This window comes from Sphaerodactylus townsendi, linkage group LG06, assembly GCF_021028975.2.
Source record: "Sphaerodactylus townsendi isolate TG3544 linkage group LG06, MPM_Stown_v2.3, whole genome shotgun sequence".
In the NCBI taxonomy this organism is placed as follows: domain Eukaryota; kingdom Metazoa; phylum Chordata; class Lepidosauria; order Squamata; family Sphaerodactylidae; genus Sphaerodactylus; species Sphaerodactylus townsendi.
In genome coordinates, this window is record NC_059430.1 from 101,151,054 (window position 1) to 101,168,259 (window position 17,206).

The following is a 17,206-nucleotide window of genomic DNA, read 5'->3' on the forward strand; positions in this document are numbered from 1 at the left end:
GAACAGAGGACCTCATAGCATAGCTGGTAGCCACTGATGGAGCTTGCCTCCATGAATTATGTGAGGAAGGGGCCCTTGTTCATACATTGAAAATAGTTTTATCAGTCTTGTAATCAGCCTTGATTCCCAAGTTATAGATGTCACCCAGACAGAACTGCTCAAACCAGTGATGTCAAATAGAATCAATTCGCGCATTCAGCTGCTAGTATAGTATGCAGGAATCAGGCGAGTTAAAAGTGCATGGGCATCAGAGTAAAGTGGGTACACATACAAGGAAGCTTTAGTCAAAAGAAGCTGGTAAATGTCCACCTGATATCTTCCTCAATTGTATTAACGTTGCAGGATCTTCTGAAGATGCCAGCCACAGATGCAGGCAAAACGTCAGGAGAAAATGCTACTGGAACACGGCCATACAACCCAGAAAACCCACAACACTCTTGTGTTTCCAGCCCTGAAAGCCTTTGACAATGCAAGGGGATTTTTCTCCCCTTTTTAAACATCCAGCCTGACAAAAAGTTCTGGAGAACTCAAAAGTTTGCGTCCTGTTTTATGTTGTTTTCGGCTGGCCATAATAAATAGCAGGATGTGGATTTTTTTTTCCTCTATGGACCTGGAACCTCCATTTATTTATACAATTCCAAAATGTAGTCTGTGCAGAGGATTTTATTTATTTTTCTTCTTTTTTTGATGTTCAGAAAGTTATCTGTATAACAAGGTGTAACGTTTCTATCACCAAAAAAAAAGTCAGCCTGCGTTAACATTATCTTGAAGGCAAACGAGTGGGAGGGACCCACAGAAGGACAAAGACGGCATTGCAAAAGAAAACCTTTATTATCTCAGCAAGGAAGTCTTACCTCATGCGTTTGGTAGTAGAAAACAATTAATTTTATTCTCTAGGCCAGTGGTGGCGAACCTATGGCACGGGTGTCAGAGGTGGAACTCAGAGCCCTCTTTGTGGGCGCAAGAGCTGTCACCCCAGTTTGGGCATTCGGCAGTGGCATATCGCCAAGGGGACGAGGGGTGCGTGATGCACTGGGTGCATGCCCCTGCGGGGGCATGGCAAGGGTGTTCCAGGGCGGGGCAGGGGTGTTTTGGAACATTCCGGGGGCATTCCAAGGCAGGGGAGGGGCGTGGCAGGGGCACAAGGTGCATGCGTGACCCAGGTGCAGTTTCCCCTCATTCCGCCCCTGGCACTCAGTCTCTAAAAGGTTCGCCATCACTGCTCTAGGCATCACCTGAATGTGAGTCCCACCAAAATCTATTGGAGTGCTCCTTGCTCTTCCTAATGTGTTTAGGAATGGCAGGGGGGGTGGGGGTGGTTTTGAAATGAATCAGTTCAGCAGTGATCTGTTTTGCTTGCCTCCCAGCCCTACTACTGATCACCTTAAACTGGTTTAATCCTCTGCTGAAAGTTGCATTTACACAGTTGCCCTGAGATTCCTTTGCAAAGCTTAAGCCTCTCTGAAAGACTCCTTCACACCCTGCAGTTGTTCAGGTGTGAATAGCCAGGGACAGGCAGATTGCAGGACGGAACATGTGTCCTTTGTCTGGTAGTTTCATGGATTTATTTCTACCCTTGTGATGTATGGATAGCCTAGGCTAGCCTGATCTTGTCAGATCTTGGAAGCTAAGCAGGGTCAGCCCTGGTTAGTACTTGGATGGGGGACCATTGAGGTGAAGATTACTATGCAGCAACAGGCAGTGGCAAACTACATCTGTTTATCTCTTGCCTTGAAAACGCTTGGGGGTCACTTTACACACACAAGAGATTTTAATAAAGGTCATTGTGATGGAAAGACCCTCTACAATACTGGCCCTTCTGCATGGAGCGTGAAATGTGTATACTTCAGAGGAAGACAATGGCAAACCACTTCAGTTCATCTCTGGCCTTGAAAACCCTATGGGCTGTCTCTGAAGTCAGCTGCAACTTGATGGCACTCTTCATCACCACCAATGTAAGAACATGCAAAATGGAGCTACTTAGCTGTTGGTGGACAGCACCAACACCAGAATCACAGTACATGTAGTAATGGTTCCCAACATGAAGTACGCACCAAAGTATTGGGGGGTACATGAAAAAATTATGTAATGGGTTTGCTAATATGAGGGTACAATTTTAGGGAAATGGGCTGCCAAGGGGTATGCAAGTGGGGAAAAAAGTTGGGAACCACTCTTATAAAACATATCTTGAGCTACTGAACCACTAGAGCATTTGGACGCATTGAGGGTTCTCAAATTGGGGTCTGGGGGAGGTGGCCAAAAGTGGGTCACAGTTCTCTTTCAGGTAGCTCACAGGGCCAGAAAGGAGGAGAAGGAACCAGATGAGCAAGGAAGGAAACTCTGGGAGATTCAACTGCACATTTGGGCTTGACTTTCCCACAATGTGCAAGACAGCACTGAAAAGCAGCTCATGGCTTAGTACTGAATATTTACAAATAGTAACACAAATATATATATACTTGTTCAGAATCAGAACTACAAATAACTAATCTGAGATTCCTGCAGTTTATTTTGTTGCGGGGAGGAGGGAGACATGGTGGTGTTCATTTGCCAGCGGGTCCCAGCCAGAACTGTGGCGCGCGCCAGGAAGTGGGTCCCGGCAAAAGCGTTTGATAGCGGTCATATGGCGTCGTCATTACTGCGAATAAAAGCCGCTTTCAGTCATACTTAACAGTCTTTGGTCCCAGCCTAAGAGCCACAACATTCATAAATGATTGAAGAAGCATCTTCGCAAAATTTGTAAGCTGTGCGGCTTGTAGGCAGTGAGTAACCCATTTCCAAAAAGATTCACTCTATAAACATCCCACACTGAGGATGCCAATTTGTAAGACTTGCTTCAAATTTTATATGAGGGATGACATCAGCTGTGATTCAGACGGAACGGATGAACAGCCGCTTTATGTATGTACCTGAAGGTGCTTGGATTTCACCTTTATACGACTTTTGTTTGTAACGCCCGTACAAGCGGCGGTCATTACAACTTGAACTGTAAGGAGCTGTCCACCATTACGGGTGAGAATAGCCAATGGCACTGCTATATTTGCCAGCCGGAACCACTGCCGAACTTGGTTACTTACTGCCTGTGATAGCATGTTTGAAAATTTAGAACAATGACTGCAGCAAAAAAAAAAAAAGGGTCTTGATATCTCCCCACTATCAGCTGATCACCACATGACCAAGGTCAGTTCTCCTGGACAAAATGGCTGCTTTGGAGGATGGACTGATAGCATTACGTCTCTGCTGCATTTCCCCCCTTCCTAAACCCCACTCTGCCTAGGCTCCACCTCCAAAATATCCAGGTATTTCCCACAGTTGGCAATCCTAATTATACCATACAGTCTAAAGCAGCCCCTTTCTCCAAGGAAACTGATCTCTGGAGATTAGTTCTGAGGAACCCCAGGTCCAGCCTGTAGGCTGGCAACCCTGTGAGCACTCACACAAGCAACTTTGTGACATGAGCAATATAATGTGGTCAGGGGACTCACAGAAGCTGGCAATTCCCCCCTCCTCCCGTTGCCACAACCTTTAGAAACACTGAATTTTTTTGCTGACCACGGAAGTGAAACTACAATGTCTCCTCCCTCATGGAATTGCTCACAACCACTCCCCAACCTTCCAAAAAGTCCCTTGTTATTCCAGAGTTTACACTGACAGCCTTTGGCCTGAGGCATACTGTGGTGATGCTTTCAGTTTCACTTCTGAAAAGGGACTGTCATCACTAGCAGACAGAAGGAAAAGGGATTTCTGCTGGAAAGTTACAAACCCTCCAGCTATTTAGGAGATTGATTAGCATAATCTCATTTATCCTGGAAAGACTGTAAACTTCACCCAAAACTTTTTTTAAAATGTTTTCACGGACTGGAAGATTCCTTCTGTTGAATCCTGGGCACAAGGAGAATGCACTCTGCATATGCTCAGGGACACTCTCTTCCCTTTCTTTAAAAACAAAACTTCACATGTTCCAGAGGTGAGCCTTTCCCTGAAAAAAGGTCTGATGTTGCAGCCCTAGAGGCTGACACATCTGTACCAGCCACAGGTTTCTGGATGGGTTTCCCAGGGAGCCAGGATTTTCTGGTTGGAGAAGCAGCAGCGTGTGAAGGTTAACAGCTTTGACACTCCAGACCTGCTAATAAGGTCTTAAAGTTAACAGCCCATTACCACCGGAGGTGAGGTGGAAAATCTGAGACTCTCCTTTCAGCCAGAATCTTTCTGGAGGAGTTTGAATCTAAACTACACAGAAGTCTTTGGGCACCAAAAAGGCAAATAAGATTTTCTCTTTGTATCAGCTTTTGTGGCTCCATGAACATGTGGTGGTGGTGGTGGTGGAAAATGCTGTCAAGTCACAACCATCTTATGGCAATTCCAAGGCAAGAACCTGTACTGGTAATACAGGCGGTTTGCCATTGCCTGCCCCTCTATAGCAACCCTGGATTTCCTTGGTGGTCCCCCACCCAAATATTAACCAGGGCTACTCCTGTTTAGCTTCTTAGATCTGATAAGGGTGAGGTGTACACTACAATAAAACTGGGTTAGCCTTTAATATTCCACAAAACTCTTGTTTCAGTTGCTTTGGCCAGAAGCTAAGGGAAAACACAGGATGTCTGCCTTGGGGCTTTTCTCTTAAAAAGGACTATTTCCTGGAATTCTCAGAATGGGAGATAGGGAGGGTCCCGTCTCTCACTGAAAGGAAGTGGAAAGTCTTGAACAGTCTGGACACCCAGTGGAGGTAAGGTTGCCAACCTCCAGGCCAAGCTAGAGATCTCTCAGAATTGCAACTGATATCATATCTAGACTACAGAGGTCAGTTCCCCTTGGAGTAAACAGCAATCTCAGAGGGAGGACTCTACGGCATCCATGCTGAGCTTCCTCCGTCCAACAAATTCCACCCGCACTAGGCGTCACCCCCAAGTCTCCAGGAACTTCCCAATACAGAGCTGGCAACCCTAAGACATCTACACGGGGCCATTTCAAGGTATGTCATCACCCCAAACAAACCTCATGCCCAATCTCCCAGCCCAATTTTGCCAGCAAAAAAGCAGCCTCCCTTGAGCTCCGGGCTGCTGAACCCCTGCAAGGCATCCAGACCCACCTCTTTGTGCCACCCCAGGCAGCCTCTTTGGTGACTTGGCCACAGAACAGGTCTTGTCTCTGCAGTGGGCTTCTCAGAACAGGGATGTAAGGTTGACCGGGCAGAGTGGCCTGCTGACAACCGGAACCCATTTTTGGGCCATCCACAGCAGTTTCATGATTGGGACGTGACACCAGGCAGACAACTCTCTTGTCCAACAGTTTTAACTTCCTGTTTTGGTTGGTGATGGAAAGGGCCATCACCTGATGGTGACAACGTAAGGTTTTCAAGGCAAGTGACAAACAGAAGAGGTTTGCAATCACTCCGCATAGCAATCCTGATATTCTTTGGTCGTTTTCCATCCAGGTACTAATTGCAGCCAACTCTGCTTAGATTCTGAGAGCCGATGAGATCAAGCTAGCCTGAGTTCTACAGGTCTCTTTATTACCCATCTTCAATTATGTGCTCTTTAATTCATTTAAATTATTATTTTTGCATTGCATCTGTTGGCCCCACCTGCCTTGAGTCCTGATGGTGTTGGGTGAAAGAAAGACAGGAATGATCTAAATAAAGAATAACGTCCCACCCACTCTACACTGTGTTTAACCCAATCCTCCTGACACTATATCAGAAACATTAGGATGCTGGCAAAGCAAAATACAGGCTGAAGGGGTTGTGATTGTCCCCTGTGCCCTGAAAAGCTTTCGCTGCCCATTTCCTTGCAGGAGGCCTCTGTTAAAGGGACAGGATATTTTCCCTTCAGGCCTGTTGGCAGCTCTATAACATCGCTCCAGCCTAGCAAGTTTCTGAAAGTAGGGATGTCAAGTTCCAGGTGGGACCTGAAAATCCTCCAGTATTACTACTGATTTCTAGAGTACAGTGGAACTTTGGTTTTCACTGGTAATCCGTCCGAGAAGAATCAGTGAAAGGCAGAGCCGATGAGCTCCGAGACAGAAAACTTTTTTCCATGGGAATCAATGTCGCCGTCCAATTAAATTACAATCTAGGCATTCCAAAAAACATACCAAAAACACATTTTTTGGAGAATAAATATAGTGTTTAATGCTGAAAACAGTAACAAACAATAACACTAGGACCAGCTTCAGAGCCAGAAAGCTGTCCAAAAGAGGTCTGTTTCTGACGCCTCTTTAAGATTTGTCTGAAATGAGGCAAGACATTGTCATTAAACAAGTTGCAGATACGGCCTGCAGCAGCTTTGTCCAGGTGATTTTTCTCCACAAACCTTACTGCAAATTGATGAAAACCGAGGCAAATAGATGAAAACCGAAACCGATGAAAACTGAAGGCAATGAAAACCGAGGTTCCTCAGAAAATGGTTGCTTTGGAGGGTGGGCTTTACAGCATTACACCCTGGAAAGGGGCCTCTCCTCCCCAAACCCCACCTTTCCCAGGCCCCCCCCTCAAAAAAATCTCAAGGAATTTTCTAACCTAGAGTTGGAAACCTTATCCACAAGTGAGGTGTCTTTGTTTAAACAAGACCCTGTTATGCACAACACCACACAGGTACATTCACTGTACTCCCACTCACTGGTAAAGTTGCCAGCTCCAGGCAGAGAACTCCTGGATATTTTGGGGGGTGGAGCCTGGGGAAGGTGGAGTTTGGGGAGAGGAAGAACCTCAGCTGGGTATAATGCCATAGACTCCACCCTACAAAGAAGCTGTTTCCTCCAGGAGAACTGATCTCTTTCCGCTGGGAATCAGGAGATCTCCAGGCCCCACCTGAAAGATGGCAACCCTAATTCAGTGTCGCATTTAAGTGGGGCCGTTATTTATCTTTTGCAGTCAAATGTGTTGCCTGAGGATTTCTGCAGGCCAAATAGTTCTTTTAAAAGCCAGTTGTATATCGATCGGCTCAGCTGACAGGCTGAAATGCAAGCGGGGAAGCTTTCCTTGCAGTGATCTTCAGTGCGGCTTGCACAGGAGAACCAGCTAGGCGGGGATTGTGCATTACCATGGGCCAGCTTATCTGTTGCCCTGTAGGGTGTCCAAATTTTGGCCCCTTGCCTCCCCAGCAGGCCTGGTCCTCTGCATTGCTGGCAGACGGAGTGGGAAGGCATGCGTCCCTGCGTCGGCCTTTCCGCTCCTCTTCCTCCCAAGCTCCATTCTATGCTCCAAACCGACTCTCTCTGGCTCTCTCCCTCTGGGGCCGTCAGATGTTGCTGAAAGGGAACAATGCGACGTATTGTCCCTCCCGCCTGGCGGGCTTCAAGTCCCAGCAGCAGCACAACAAAAAGACACATTGACTCAGAAGGAGAAAGGGACCCATAGAGGCAGAGTCACATTTGGGGCTGGGGGAGGAGCAGCCAGCCACGACACAGAATTGCTCCCCACCCCTCCCAATCCCAAGCATCTCCGAGTCATCCGCAGATTCTTCTAACCAGATGCTAGCCAGTGTCTCCTCCCTTCCTGGAAAAGGTCTGGGACTCCAGTGCGAAGTAGATTCCAAAGGAGCTTGCAAGGTGTCATGGCCTAGGGCCAGGAAATTACTCCTAGGCAAGCTAACACCCTAGGGGGACAAAACCTGAGTTTGAAAGCCCCCCTCCCAGCCATTGTATGGGCTGCCACCCTCCCCCCCCATGACCAAACAATGATTTTTTGTACCAGCTCACAAAACACCTCCCCCCTCCCGTCAAAACATACATGGCTCTCTCCCCACCAACTCTTTTCCTAATTTCCTAATCTGCACAACCTATGGGTAGGTTGTTAACCTGAGAAAGTAACTCCAAGCCAGTGCAAGTGGGTATTAAGCATGTAAATCTCTCACAAATCACTCTCAGCAAAACATTTATAAACAAATGTCAGCATCATCTCTCCTACCGAGCACCTCCAGTTGAATCCTTTGCCCTAGAAACAGCATCGCACTTTCAATGGTGTTTAAACCCTGAAAGAACTCATAGATTCTTCTTTGTCAACCTACCTTAACAGGGAGAATCAGGGGTCCCGAGGTTAAAACAAAATTGAAAGTGATATGACAAAGGATAGATTCTCCACTACCCTGAAACAGCATCACTTTCCTGAGAGTTGGAGATTCAGATGAAACAAATATCAGATTCAGCTGAGGAATCTGGGCAAATTAGACACTTTCAGGACAAAAATTGTCCGATTATGTCCTACCCAAATATGAACAAATCTTGAATGCAAGGTATTTGGGTTTTGGGGGGGTATTTTTGGTGTTTTGTACAGGGAGCATTTTAAAGCTAACAGCACCATGATTTCAGGGCATCATCAGGAGACTGCTCAGATGATGATACCACCACAAGGATTTTAGCGATGTTTGTTTTCAGGGGCAGCAATAGTTTTGGACACGCAAATGGAATACCCCCATCCGCGTGTTTTTCCTGTGGGGAACCTAACCTGGGGTGAGGGGCTACCCATTTGAGGGACCATAGCTTTGGTCCCCCTAGACATGACTATCACCAAACTTAGGTAGCACATCATAAGAATAGTTAATAGATGATGATACCCACAATTTTAATTAATCACTAAGGGAAAAATACGCCCCTTCCAGGCACCCGAAGAAATTTGCCCAAAGATTCTTTGTTTTGCAGTGACTTTGCTCCATTGTAGCTAATGAGGAATTTCTGAGGGCAGGCTGCACATTTTCGAGAAGATAGAGAGCCAGACTTTCAAAGTGGCTCCAAGGAGGGTCTCCTGGTAGTAGCATCCAAGCTTGGTGAGCTTTTAGCTGGAGTGGAAGTTGAGATAGTTCTGAGAGAACTCAGCCCACAGGCTTTCATGTGCAAAGGCGAGGGGAAACAAAATAATAAACCTTTTGGGGGCCCATAAAAGATTGAACCCCCAGAAGCAAAGGTCTCCAAGCCTGGATGCTATTACCAGGAGGCCCGTCCTGGAGCCATCCTGAAAGTCTGAGCCCTGCCTCTATCTTCAAACTTGAGAATGTGCAGCCTGCCTACACTATCAGAAATTCCCCATTGGTTCCTGCAATGGAGCAAAGATGCTAAAAGCAAAGAATCTTGGGCGCATTTCTTGGGGTTGCCTGGAAGAAGTGTATTTTTAAAGCTAGTGACACCAAAATTTCAGGGTATCATCTGTTAACTATTCTTATGATGCCACCCAAGTTTGGTGAAGTTATGTTCAGGGGGACCAATGTTATGAGCCCCCAAATGGGTAGCCCCCATCTCAGGTTAGCTCCCATTGAAAACAATGGGGTTGGGGTCACCCCCTTTGGGGGTCCATAACTTTGCTGCCCCTAAACCAAACATCACCAAATTCGGATAGTATCATCAGGACAGTCTCTGGACGGTACCCTGAAATTTTGGTGTTGCTAGTCCTAGAGAAATGCGCCTACGGGAGGCCGGAACGTGAAAAAAAACACTTTAAAAAACTTAAAAAACCCACAAACGACCCTGAAATGCTGGCGCCCCCCCATGTGACCAAATGAGGGGCGCCCGGGGACAGAGGGTACCCCCTGTCCCTAGGCAGGAACGCCACTGCCTAGGGCTCTCCTTGAGCCACAGGATCAGCCTGCCTGGTGAGTGCCAGGGCTCAGCTTTAGAACCCGTGGAATCGTTTTTACAAGAGCAAGATGTGCCCTGTAAGTATGTACAGTTTCCTTTTGCCCAAGGACAAGATCAGGACATGGTGAAGCCCTGAAAGAGTGATACTCACTCTGTGGATTATGGACAGCCACACTCACAATCCCCGTCAACCAAAAGAGCTACATGACTAAAGGATGCCGTGACCACCACCCCAAACAATAATATATTCCTATAAAGTGACCCATGATATAGAATGATATAATATAGTCCAGTCTTATCGGATCTCAGAAGCTAAGCAGGACTGGTACTTAAATGGGATACCACCAAGGAAGACTCTAAAGAGGAAGGCAATGGCAAACTACCTCTGCTCAATCATTTGCCTTGAAAAGTTAGCTGTGATTCGATGGCACTTTACACATACACACAGTGGTGGGATCCAAAAATTTTAGTAACAGGTTCCCATGGTGGTGGGATTCAAACAGGTTCCCATGGTGGTGGGATCCCATGGGGCTGGGGAGCCGCGATAGGGGCGTGGCGGGCATTCCAGGAATGGCCGAGGGCATTCCTAGGCGAGGGGCTGTAACAAGGATGCAGCACAAAAGTCCTTAAAGGCGAGAGCGAATACGCTGCAAAGCAGCAGGCTGCCATGCACGCCGGTGCACCTCCTGCTAGACTGCTTCAAGTTCTGCACACTACTGCTGAGAGGAGGGGCGTAGCTAAAGGCAAAACCAGCATTGGCAAAATCACCCAGTGGTGGCTCACCTCCACTCGGCACACTACAAATGGTGGTAACCTACTCTGGGGAGCCTGCTTGGGAGGCCTGCTGGATCCCACCTCTGCATACACATCATATGACCTAGAAGTCTGAATAGCCCAGACTAGCCTGAGCTTGTCTCAGCAGAGTTGGTCATGGTTAGTATTTCAGATGGGAAACCACCAAGGAAGACCAGGGCTGCTAATTTTGTGCTTTGAAAACCCCATGTGGGGTTGCCTAAGTGGGGTCTGACTTGACAGAATTTAACTATTAAGTGGCCTTGATTTCCACTCCTCCATGTGACTTGTTTCCCCCTCCCATACCCTGTTCCTCCCAAAGACCTGAGTAAAATTGTAGCTTCATCTGCCATTACCTCCTGCCCCCTCCCACACATACACCCCCCTCATTGCAGCCAGCTCTGGACTGAAGCAATGGAAGGTGGAGGGAGTGGGAGCTGCGATGGGAGGGGGCAGGAATGGCGAGATGAGGTTTAGAGCCACTTCGATGCTTATGAGGAATAAGGTACACACATGAAGCCTGCTGGGTAACCTTGAGCTAGTCACAGTTCTCTCAGCTCTCTCAGCTCCACCTACCTCACAAAATGTCTGTTGTGGGGAGAGGAAGGGAAGGGAGTTTGTAAGCTGCTGTAAGACTCCTTACAGGAGAGGAAGAAAGGGTATAAATCCAAACTGTTCCCTTCTTCAAGTCAGAGGAATGTTACCAAAAAGTATGCAAGCCTTAAAGTGCTCTAAAAGTTTTTATTCAGCTGGGTGTTATAAAATAAATGTTTCCCTGTGTTTTAAATGTCCTGATCTGGCTGGCCCAGGCTAACCCAGACTCATCAGATCTCAAAAGCTAAGCTGATTCAGCCCTGGTTAATTCTTCTGTGGGAGACCATGAAGGAAGTCCAGAGTTTGTTACACAGAGATGCGCAACAGCAAGAATGTCTCTTGCCTTGAAAATTCTACTGGGTTGACTGACTTGATGGTACTTTCTCCTTCAAGTTTATTCTTACTTCTTCAGGAAAAGCAATGGTTAAAACCCCTCTCCATAATAATTTTTTAACTTGCAATCAATTTTTCTTTTCACCCCTGGTTGGTGTTGACACAAGAATGTTCACATCTGCACAACCTTGATATGATCACTGTGGACAATTTGTTGGTGTTAAAAAAAAAACAAATAAAACTGTCAGTTTCATCTTAGACCCATAGTAATGAGGACATTATCCCAATTTCTAAAGAACTGACTACTTTCCTGAAACATAGGGTGGGTACCACAGTGCTCCAGAGAGCTAGGAGGAAGGATGCTCTCTGAATGAGAATCCTTGCCTTAAACAATGTTGGCTCATTATGCATGTAACACTTATCTCAGGGCTCTTCGCTGTGCAGTGGGGTTGTAGTGGGATCTCCTCACGTTTCTCTGTTTACATGCAAGGAGACACTCCACTACCTCCTCCACAGTTTGTCTGCTGAACTCTCCCAGGTCTTCTTGTCCTGATTCTCTTAACTTTGCCATCAAGTCAATCTTAAAGGCACGCAGTCTCAAGTTTGCTGGCTTTGATAAAACTTTGAATTAGTTATATCAATATTGCTGTTGTTGCAGTTATATCAATATTGTAGCCCCTTTCCAAAAAAAATTCCCACCCCCATGAAAGAGGCGAAGCAATTCCCTGAACCACACTCTGCTGAAGGAGACTATGTCCTAGAACTGATATTCTCTCTCCTCTCCCCCCCCCCCCCCACACACACACATATACCTCCTGCCAGTGCTGCTGCCACGGGAGGAGAGAGAGGCTTATTATTTCAATATTCTTGTATTTGATCTACCATTATTTTGATAGATCTAATATGGTACAAATGCTTGAAGTTAAAATAAAATTTGAACCACCACCACCACCAGCCCCGATCATCAGAGAGGGTGGAAGTAGAGCAGGAGACACAGGGTGGAGCAAACAAGTCCAAAGCAAAGAATTATGCAGGGCCATTTGTCTCATCTTCCCTGCGAAGCAGAGGAAAAGGTAGCTCTTTGGCTGATTTTACAAACAGCAGAGATTATGGGATCTGCCGTGCACTGAGTGTGAGAGGGAGGAAAAGGCACCCATACAGAATCTCTGCCCTGAAGAGAATCTCCCTTAAGTGTGGGGCAGAGGACCAGTGTATAATCAGCCTTTGTTTCATAGGCTGGACACAAGAAAATAATACTTTATGAATCTTCTCAGAGAAGCAATATTGGAAACATAAATATGGAATTTTTATTTTGCTTATACATACAAGATCATTAGCTAGATCTTTTTATTATTAAAAGTCCTCTTATGTTTGAAGGACTAAATCAAATAACTTGCCCGCAAATCAGGTTTGGTTTTGCCTCCTCACATCACAGATGACCTCTGCACACCCAAGCATTAAAAGGTCAGCCCACTGGATCCCGCAATACCATTATGGCAAGGAGACGCAGCCAATAGCCTGAAGAAAAAAATATCCTGTCTCTTTAAAGCAGTTTAATATGTGGAAACAAACAGCTGAAGCTTTTCATAGCAAGGAAGCAAATCAAATCAGCTGGTAAATGGCATCTCATTAAATCTCTATGCCAAAGTTCTGCAATCCTAGCCCTATCACATTGCTTATTAAATGTCTATGACTGCATAGATTAACACTGTGTGGTCCACCTTGAATCTCAGTGAGAAAAATGGGCTATAAATAATATAAATAAATAGCATCATAGCACTGTAGCAATTCCTGAGATTGTTTTTAAAGCCCACTGGTCTGCATGGAGACAAAAGGTGGCTGCAAAGGGCGAGGCAAGGAAAGTACAGGGAAAACTGCTGAGGAGATCTCTGTTGCCACTGCAAAGGCTTCAGCGTCCATGGCAGCAACAAGACCTTCACAGAGCAGTCTCTGTAGAGAATTCTCTCCCTATAGAAGCAGCCCAGGGCCCTGGAGGCAATCCTGCCAAGTCTTGGGTGGAAAGCAAGTGGGAAAAGCTCCATTTGGCCTGAAACCCGCTTTTGTTTTCGTTATGAACTTCCCTTTTAATGAGGACGAAAGCTCGTCATGTGCAGCTGCTGCCAAAAAGTGACTGGGCTGCAGCCTTGGGAGGCGTGCCAGTGGAGCTAGGCCAGGAGGTCTCGGCTGCCCTTGCCGGCTGACCTCCCTCCCTCAGGGGCCAGATGGAGGCCTCCTCCTCCTCCTCCTCCTCCTCCTCCTCCTCATTCACGGCTCACTGGGTGAATGTTGGCAGCCAACCTGTTGCCATGCCGTGACCCAACTGGCAACACGCTGGCAAGTCAGGGCCAGCTTGGCCTTTACAGAGTGCAACCTTGTAGCAGCAGGGCCCCAGGGGAAAGATAAGGGATGTGGGATGATCCTCCCCCAGGTGACACCAGCCTCTCTCCTCTCAGGCTAAGCAGCAAGGAAATGAGGGAGTTTTGCCATTTCCCCTGCCTGTAAATCAAAGGACTGACAGAGGCACTAACTGGAACATGCATTCCATTTCTCAGATGGCTTTCTTCCTCCTTCCATACCAGACAATTCCTTGGTAGTCTTCTGTTTTGTCTTCACTGCATAAGAAAATGCCTCCAGTACAAGGAAGAAGCACAGGCAACATTTGCTTCACAGTGGTTGGAACTGGAGTTGTCAGTTCTTGCTTGGAAAATTCCTAGAGTATTAGAGGTGGAATCTAAGGAGGGCAGGGTTGCAGGACCCTCAGCATGGTATAACGTCAACAAGTCCTTCCTCCTAAGCAGTCACTTTGTCCAGGGGAACTTATCTCTGTAGACTTGAGATCAGTTTTAATTCTGGGAGGTCTCCAGTCCCCTACTGAAGGTTGGCAATCCTAGTGGGGATCCCACAAACTCTCCTCCCCAGTGCTTCATGGCATGCCAGTAGAGTTCCCCAGCTCTCAAAAGCATCTTTTATAGGCTGCAGGAGGGACTGTCACAGAGAAGGGGGGGGTAGAGAAGCCCCCGGCATGCTTGGAACATTGTGTATGGCCTCCATGATCCCAGCTGATGGGTGGTTGGTTTCCTTTTCAGTTGACTTTGTGTGGGGGGCGGGAGGGAAGAATCTATTGACGGCTCACCTCAAGAAGATCCTTGTTCCCAAATCCACATAGAATCGCACAGTAGACAAAGGCCATTTGTGTACTTGTGGTCTGTCCCGTAGTGAACATACACTACTTTTGAGTCAGATTCTCCCGAACTCACCACACTGCAGCTGAGGGAATCCCATGGTTTCCAAAAGTGGGAAAAGTGTGACTTTTCCTCTGCCTTCACAGGGAAAGTGAAGGAAATGGTCATCTGTTGCAAAGGACGGTGCCAGTGAAGTCCTGCTGGACAGTAGTCATGAAACAAACAAATAAACAAAAGGTGGCATGCAACAGAAACAAGGAAGAGGCCTGCAGGCAGTAGTTCCACTAGCTCCACCATTACATTAAGAGTGACATGAAGGGCTTTTTAACATTAGCAGTGAAGACTACCCATCTTTAATCCAGCAAAATAACACTAGACAAAGGTTGAGAAACAAAAAAGCAGCAAAAAAGGGTTGCAAGGAAGGAAGCAGGCGGGGGAAATGGCTGATCATCTCAGCAGGGTTTGGGCAGGGAAGAGACGTCAGCAGGTTCTAATGCTATTCAGTACACCTTCAAAAGCAGCCATTTTCTCCAAGGCAGCTGATCTTTGTAATCAGGAGACCAGTTGTAATTCCAGGAGATCTCCAGGGTACCCCTGGAGATTGGCAATCCTACTAGTTACCCTGCAGCTACAAGTACAGCCTCTCTTGAGCCCCAAATCAGTGGCAAAAGTCACATAAAAAAGCAAAAAGCAGGCTTCTAGTCCTCATTGCTAAGCTTCCTTTGAAATGGCTTGGGATGACTGCAGAAGGTAAAACCTTCCGTTAACCTTAATTTAGCTATGATCTTGCCACATGGGCTGACACTGCTCTCCGAGGTTTGGCCTCCTCACATGCATCTGGTACTATTGATTAAGAAATATGAAGAAACTGTAAAGATTATTGGCGTAATGTTTGTGGAGTTCTTTAAACTCTTAAAGTGCTATATGAATAATAATATACAAATAATGAAACTCATAATAATCATAGTAACAGTACAAAGGATCATCACAGCAGGGAATTTGGAGCAGGCAGAAGCCGCACAGTAGTACTGATTTGGTTCACCAAAAACCCCAGAAGTAGTATTAACCAGGAAATGTATCATGCATATTCAAGGCAGCTCTGAAAAGCTTGGCATTATTGAAGGGAATTCAAGCCATCACCCCATAGACAGCCCCCCTCCCCCCATTATCCAGGTGTTCTGGACAATTCAGCCTTTGTTATCTTTGGTGCCACCTTTGACAGGATAGCACAGCAAAGAGAGAGAACTGTTTTGCATTGCACAACATAAGTGGCTCTCCCCCCCCCCCCGCCCCACACCCCAATTGCCTTTTCTTAACCTATTCAGTGCCTTGGTGATGGCACTGAATTTGTGCTGACTGCCTCAGCCGCAGAAGTTGAAAGAGGGACGGTCTCTCCCACCACTTTACTTCCAGCAATTCTCTGAAACTTTTCCTGTTCTGACCCCTCCCCCATACCATGTTTTGAAATAATGGAACAAGACAATTGTTGTAAGGTAGTGGTTCCGAACCCTTCTTCGTTCGTGTACCTCTTAGCAATCCATTTCTCTAAAATTACACCCCCATAATAGCAAACCCATTACGTAATTATTTTGCATACCCCCAAATGCTCTGGTGCGTACCCCTGAGAGTATGCATACTGTTGTAAGGAAACAAGCTTGGAATGAGAGATCTGAGCCGGGGCATAGAATGAAAATTTAAGATCATATCCATATTCCTAGCTTAAGCAACTGTATTAACTAATTAGAAGAATGGGAAATGGTGCAAAGTTGTATTTTCCATTTTTAATAACTGAGGCCCCTTCCGCAAACGCAAAATAATGCATTTTCAAACCACTTTCACAACTGTTTGCAAGTGGATTTTGCTATTCCGCACAGCTTCAAATAGCACTGAAAGCAGTTTGAAAGTGCATTATTCTGCATGTGCGGAATGTGTGTGTTTTCAAGATGGTGGATGAAAAGCCAGAGGCCAGCTTTCTCTGAGGCTTGGTGAGGGTAGCAGGTCAGGCAGAACACAATAGTCACAGCCTCTCGTTGCCCTTTGCTTGAGGCCTGATGCAGTAAAAGACATGGGCAGCCCCACCCACAAGTCCAGGCGGCAGGCTGCAGTGCCGCAACTGTACCATCCCGCTGCTCCCCTTCCAAGGGGCTTTTCGGCAGTGCAGGGAAGCTTCAAAAGAGTGAAAGCCTCCCTGCTGGAAAGAAGAAGAAGAGTTGGACCTGACCTGCAAGGAGACTCAAAGGGGCTTACAATCTCCTTTCCCTTCCCACCTCGCAATAAACACCCTGTGGGGCTGAGAGAGCTCCGAAGAACTGTGACTAGCCCAAGGTCACCCAGCTGGTGTCATGGGTGTACAGGCTAATCTGGTTCACCAGATAAGCCTCCACAGCTCGGCAGAGCAGGGAATCAAACCCGGTTCCTCCAGATTAGAGTACACCTGCTCTTAACCACTACGCCACTGCTGCTCCCCACTCGGCTTCATAGACTTACGCCAGCCAAAAGGGTGGCGTAAGTCTTGATTCCAGTTTGCCAGCATAGTGCTTTGAATGGCCAGGAGGGAGCTGACTGATATTGGCTCTTCCCCCCAGCCATGCCCCTGGCCCACCACCGCTATGCTGGCATTGCATTCAGTACCGCATTCCAGCATGGGGCAGGAGGGCAGCAGTTGCACACAGGATCACCCCGCAGGGGTAAGTCCCTCTGGATGGGGCTCCCAGTCATTCATTCCTGCTTGCAAGCAG

The 17,206-nt window shown here is 46.8% G+C and overlaps 1 long non-coding RNA gene across 2 annotated transcripts in view; it reads left to right on the forward strand.

Moving 5' to 3' along the window:
• LOC125435602 overlaps positions 1–14,741 on the forward strand; it is a 30,628-nt gene extending 15,887 nt beyond the window's left edge. Inside the window, exons 3-5 of one of the 2 annotated variants that reach the window (XR_007244896.1) lie at positions 8,067–8,266; positions 13,972–13,973; positions 14,731–14,741. This is a non-coding gene — a long non-coding RNA (uncharacterized LOC125435602). Of the gene's footprint in view, positions 1–8,014; positions 8,267–13,971; positions 13,974–14,730 lie in introns of those variants that run through there. The other variant, XR_007244895.1, reaches the window with a different exon arrangement.
• The last annotated feature ends 2,465 nt before the right edge of the window (positions 14,742–17,206 follow it).